The following is a 7038-nucleotide window of genomic DNA, read 5'->3' as shown; positions in this document are numbered from 1 at the left end:
GTGTGTGTGTGTGTGTTTGTGTGTGTACTATAGTCTCAAAAAAATAAGTGAAATACATGAAGGCTTTTAAATTGTGAAGAGCCAGTGATATTTCCAGGGAACTATTGTAGCATACTTCAAGGAAACTAAATAAGAAAAGAATGCTTGTTCTTGTTTCCTAAAGGAGGCATCAATCTCCTTTTAAACTGTAAGACTGCATTAAATTAGTGGACATGGGGATTTCTACATTGAGTTCAATTAAAGACGATTTCATCATATTATTAGGTCAATGTCAAGGAGATGAGAAGTAGACCAGGAAAAGACTGTGCTAATTGAACATATTCAAGAGCCAGCTAGATGAACAAAATTAGTATGCTGTTTTGTAGTACAACATGCTAGTTAGTACAAGAGAAGCATCAAATGTTCTAACAGAGAGAAACTTTGCACATCAAAGATCAAGTTCTTTTCCTCTCCTTTTATTCTATTTTATTTCCAATGCTCCAACATATTTAATATAGCTTTGGGAAGTGCGGCATTCACTCCACATCAGAGACACATTATTTGAGATGCTGTCATTGACAGCAGATCTCCCTCTTTCTAAGGTTGTAGTTTATTTTTCGTGAAGAATTTCTTTGCATTCTGCATCTGATGGCAAAGAGACTGAGAGGTTATCTAGGTAAACTGGTTTAGGCATGACTGTTCGTGACGCTATGTTGAGGCTGATTTTCTTCTGCTGCATAATAATTAGTTTTGCATATAATACTGAAAGAGTGATGTGAAAGGTTGAATTGAAAGTCTCTGATGACTTATTTTCTTCTCCATCATTTTCTTGCTTCAAAATACATATCATCCTTGAGCTTGGTGATATGCCATGATGGAAAAACATGTAAGCCAAAGGTCATTTGCTTAAAATAGTATTTATATTTCACCTTCATGTCTTTGCTTTTGCCCTTGTTTGGGATACAATAGCATATTAAATAGCTTATTTCCCTACGGAGCAGGGTTTAGAATAAGAAGACATATTGAATCTTTAATGATACCTTGTTTTTACTCTAACAGACAAAGCTTGTCTCAATATTAGATGATGGAGATAGCCACTATTTAACCATAGAGATCTGGAGGTCTATACAGACAGACAGGAAGTGAGATGGCTGGGAGAAGAGAGGAATATAAGGTAGGAGGAGACAGGAGATGGCCCCTTTTTGGCTGAGAAATTAGCAAGTTAAGAGTTGGCTGTGACTTGCTCCTTTCTCTTTCTGAACTTCTAGCATTTTCCCCAATATAGGGCCCTGGGCTTTTATTATTAAGACCAAGTAGAACTTGTGCAACAGAGTCTAATTGAGTCTAGTATTGTTTAGGAACAACAGCCATACTCAAACCATTGCTCTTGCATTAGGCAAACACATTAAAATTATTCTGTTATAAGCTACTTAAATTGAGTAGAAAGATAAAGCAACCAGTGATGACAAAAGTAGCATGCTATCAAAAATAAATAAAATCTCTGTATTAAGAAGTAGGCAGGCAAAATAATGATAGTGGGAACATGAAAAATAATGGGCAATCTTATATACTAACAACATATTTGGCAAGATTTTGCTTGCAACAAGTCAGAATGCTGAAAATTCATCTTATTATCCTGTGACTTTGGTCAATGAGACACTGAACAGAGTATATAGAACATTAGTTGTTTGATAGTAACTAAATCTGATTAGATAAAATGAGTTAAGAGAAAAGTTACCCTCCTTTCAACTAAAAAGAAAGGCAAAAGAGACAATTCCAAATATTTTAGCAGTAATAGATTGAAAAGCCACAAAATTATTTAACTACTGTCAGAAAACCATTCCTAAATTATAACCATCACCTGTAGCATTGTAACAATGTCCAGGGATATGATCAAAATAATTTTACTGCCAGAACAGTTTGATGAGGTTATGATTTACTGAGATGTAAATTGACCAATGTGACGTTGTGATAGCTATAATCACTATATTCTATTGATATACTGGTTGTTGCATTAGTAGAAGCTAATTACTACAAGTAATATTTTCTCCCAGCAAACATATTTTAATTAGATGGAATTTCCCTCTGCTTGAATGTGAAACTATCCTTTCAGACTTGGACATCTGAGATAGTTAGTAAAAGTTTAGAAACTTATCTGTACACATAGGAGATGACAGAGAGCACAATATACAATAAAAAGACAACATTTTGACCAGGAGGAGGTAGGTCTGAATCTGAACCTTGCCAGTCTTTAAATCATGTGATACCCAGATATTGTTAATTTAGAAAATTATCACATAACGGTTCTAGAAAAACAACTTTTTCTTGGTTAGTCTGATGACTATTGCTGAGTAAATAGACCAAGGAGACAGCAGTAAACCTTACATAAGAAGAATCTTGAAAATAATATGTAAGAGTTTGTTTCCTGGTGGGCCATTACTATGCAAGGAACTTTAAAATAGCCTGCTAGAGAGACATGGCTTGACAAACAGCCTTGTTTAGTTGTCATCTGTGCAAAAGAGACTTTTCTCAGACCATTCATCTCAGACAATTCTAGTGTTGAACAGAGAAGATTTCTAGCCAATCCATTCCAAACTCATCTGGAGAACTGTGACTATTATTTCAAACTATTGTATCTGGTGTGACTTCCATTACACGTGACAAATATCAGACACATATGACATGAAAGAAATTTGTGAAACCCCTATTTTAGTGTTCACATCTATAGAACAAAGCTAATAATAATGACACCAACATTATGCTAGGAGTGCCAGGCATCTAGTTCTCTGTCCTTTCCCTCTGTGTCGACATTCTGAGCTTTCTCTGCCATCATGTTTTCCTTCCTTTTTTGTGACTTTCTTACTCTGCTCATTCCAGGGGTATTCTAAAACAGCCTCTTTAGAACTGATGTGTGGCTACTAAGGTAGTTGCTTTAAAGGGGCCAAATTAATTTTGGTGTGCCTATTCTTAGCACTTGGTGTAAGATTAGCTGAATCAAATTATAGGTACATTTCATTTAAAATCTGACAAGATTCTATCATAGGAAGAAGTGTACATTTCTCTAGAATTAAAATGTTAAAGCACATAAATAAATCATCAAACTCTTACCCTCGGTGATCTGTTTCCACACTAGCCACGTTTGTTTCTATGTTCGATAAAAAGCCTTTCTTGACAAAATGAAGGATCTGGGAAGATAGTCTTTGTACATCTAACTTAACCAGAACTTACCAGCATTAAGTAAGAATTACATACGTAAAAAGAACCCTGAGCCTAGTAATGAATGACTCATGAGGGAACTTTATGATTTTCCTTTGTGCTTTATGAGGTAATTTCATAATCATATGTAATTATTTTTAAATATATTATAAATTACTGTGGCTTTTCAATAATGGTTTCCAATTACCAAATACAGTTTCTAGAAAGATTTGCTAAGTAGGTAGTATATATATAATGAGTCATTTGTTATCTGAAAACTGGTGAAGAAACCCTTGTTCCTAAAAGTAGGACTTCTAGAAATTCGATACTGGCTGTAATATTTCACTTGGGATATTTTAATTTTGTACCTCTGACACCACTTTTAATCACTATAGATTACTATAAAAAATCTCATAATCTACCAAAGGGTAGAAATATACCAGTTTTATCACATCAAATTGGAAGGTAGATTTCAGGTTAAATAGACTGCATTTGGGGTATGTCTTAGCATCATTGTCTTTGCTTTGCCCCTAGACTCTCACTTCCTAAACTTGTATGAGATGTGTGAGCACTAACAATAGGAGAACAATCGGTTGTATGCATCATGACTGCATACATTTATTTGTATTGGAAGGATTTTCTACCACTACAAATACTCATCTGCAACCGTTGTAGATTTTTCTTCTTGGTAGCTGTTCACCTTATATGTGATAGGGAATATATAAGTGAGCAGACATTCACTAAACCTGGATAGTATCTGTTTGACTTCTCTCACTAGCCAACTTTCTGCAAAGATCCCTCACCACCACCAGATTTTTGGGATTATAGGCAGGTTACAATGCCCAAAAATAATCTATGTTAGTGCTGAGATCTTTTCTACTAGAGTTTTATAGGCTACTATTAATTATGCAACTTTTGTTATCCTTGAAATTATCACTAAAAACATTTGTATCTGTTTATTGACAGGATTCTAGACATATGTAGTAAATTTTAGTCCTTTTTTTTTATTTTGAGATAAAATGAGTATCTCATTTTAAAAGGGAACATGAATGTCTAAATAGTGATTTAGCTTTATTGCTGTTGACTTTTATTATGGAAGTCACAGGGAAACCGTTAAAATTAGAGAAAGTCCAGCTAGAACTAATCTGCTAATTTCGTAACTGGAGTATTCTAAATTGTAGGAAGAAGGAAAGCCACTCGGGATTGTGGTGAAGGGGCAATTCAATGAAACCATTTACAATTTGTATTTCTTTTTGTTATTTTATTTTATTATTTATTTATTTTAGAATTTTGAGACAGGGTTTCTCTGTAGCTTTGGAGCCTGTCCTGGCACTAGCTCTTATAGACCAGGCTGGCCTAGAACTCACAGAGATCCGCCTGCCTCTGCCTCAATTTGTATTTCTTGAAAATCATACTTTATGTTTGCATTCTACTTTCTGTCAGAATGCTATTTTTGATATTTTATAGATTGAAAGTAATGCTTCAGCTTTTAGATTTTATTACTTTTATTTCAATGCATTTACTCAAAAGCCATAAATAATCTAGTCTGAGAACTTCCTAGAGAATTAGAATATATAGAAAAACAAACAAACAAACAAACAAACAAAAAACCCTGGTATTGAGATACAGAAATATTCCCAATAGAAACATCAGAAATCTACATTCCAGAGATTATTTCAAATAGCAGCTAAATTAGGATCCAGTGTTTATACCTCCATGAGTGAAGAGTTTAACACTAGTGCAACAGTGGTAGACAAGTTACAGAATTACCAATATTAGTTTCTTTATTATTAACTTCCTTTAAGAGATGATGATATCCACTGTGAAGAGCAAGCACAATTTGTAAAAGTGGCATAAGGGAAGTGACCACAGGTAAAATCAAGGAGACACTTTGTGAATCACAGTGTGTGACACAGGTTAAGGTTTCTTTCTCATTGCAGAGAAACGATTCTCCAGACTCAATGTAGCATTCTCACAGTTGAAAGAAAATGCAGATAATCAGGACAAGGATCCTAGCACAATCAGTAATTATATTAAAGATTGTCTTTTGTCATACATCCACATATCCCATTCTATAGAATGGCCTCATTTAATAGCAGATAATAAGCTGTGTTCCTGAACCATTGGTAGTAATTTTCTAGGGTTAGAATTTTTCTGTTTTTACAGTTTCTCTTAAAATATTCTTTTGTGACATTGTCTCAGCAGGTAATTATGAACAGAAGACATTGTCCTTCTATAAGGAACAAAGCCTGTGCATCACCTGAGCTAAAAGCCAATGTTTCATGACATTTGAATAAATTAGTGTTACTCTGCATTTTGAGAAAAAAAAGCTCTATTTCTCATAAAAGCAATTTAGAAAATCTCATGTAAGACAAAATCTAAAATGTTTCTCTTCTATTTTTTTCAGATACACTGACTTATTGAGTATGATCACTCTCTGATGCTCTGCATTGAATAGTACTCATAATAATATCCTGATCATCCTCAAACAATAACCATTGTCATGGTAACTATGTATCTAGGGAAAACAAACTGTGCAAATGAGCTTCTTCCATAGCTTTAATTATGCAAACAGAAAATTGAAGGAATTCATTTTATAGAGTCAGTTTCCTATTTAAGTATTGATTAAAATAAATGATTCAACTAGAGTCCACTCCTGACTTTGGTAGGCTAATGACATGAGCATGATTTGTGACCCTCTATCTGGAATTCTGTTGACATTTATAACCAGAAATGATTTTGATTTCTTCATAAAATTTTACTTTCATGAATTCTATCAGAATCTAACTGAGTTGTTTAATCATTTATTCTAATTGGTTTTGGGGGAGTTCAGTGTAGACTCCTTGGAGTTATCATCCTGTAAGTGAGCTCTAATTATTTTCACTTCTTGCACTATTAATTTCATAGCTGGACAGGAGAGGTTAAAACTACTGTTATAGATTTAGTTCCTTCTGTACTTTATTACAGGGATATATATGTTAGCTGTTGCTCAAGGTTTGCAGTGGTGATAAGGTATTTATCCCTTTAGAATTCAAGAATCAATCAAAGATACAACATTAAAACAGTAAAATTTAGGGCAACATCTTAGTATGAATGATTGTTGCGAAAAGAGTATCTTCAAGGACATACTATCATTGTGGCATCATTTAAATTTCAGAGAAGATTCACAGTGATCATTTAGGTGAGAAAAGACAGATTAGGGTAATGAGTGACAGGTAGTCCCTGTGAAGGCATTTTGAACATCTATATGAATGACCCTGATAATTTTGTATAATTACAAATGAATGCAGAGAACTTTATTTCTCTCTTCCTTCCTCAAAGAGAGAATTTTGGAGTATCTCAGAAAAGGGAGTAACTACAGATAAGGTATTTCTGAAAAAGCAAAATGAAAACTAAATTATGCATAGCAATTTAGATAATTGTTGATGTTATACCCTTTATTGGAAATCTGGGAACTGAAGGTAATATTGTCAATACAGATATGATCAAACACATGTCAAGATGAAAAGCTGACACAGAGATGGGAACTTTATGGACTATGTGATTGAGCAGGTGATACCCAAAGCCTTTCCAATAATGATTGCAAAGGCATCAGAGGAGAGCTGAAGCATATTTTACTAAAATCAGGGGATTGATGAATGTTGTATTTCTTTTGACAAACCAAGAGATCCTGAAAAATTGTAGCCTGGGGGTAATTCTAAGAACTGTGGTAAAATTACTTTGAAATATACCAGAAAAAAAAAAAACAATGTGAGAGACAACACTTAGTAATAAGAGCTCTGAGGAAGTTCTGTGTTGCAAAGATGCCATTAGTTAGTGATGATTGTTGGGAGTGAGTGATGTGGGAGTATCATATATCAATCT

Source organism: Microtus ochrogaster (genome assembly GCF_000317375.1).
Source record: "Microtus ochrogaster isolate Prairie Vole_2 chromosome 14 unlocalized genomic scaffold, MicOch1.0 chr14_random_1, whole genome shotgun sequence".
Classification (NCBI taxonomy): Eukaryota; Metazoa; Chordata; class Mammalia; order Rodentia; family Cricetidae; genus Microtus; species Microtus ochrogaster.
The sequence above is the reverse complement of the archived record's forward strand: the minus strand, read 5'-3'. Positions refer to the sequence as shown.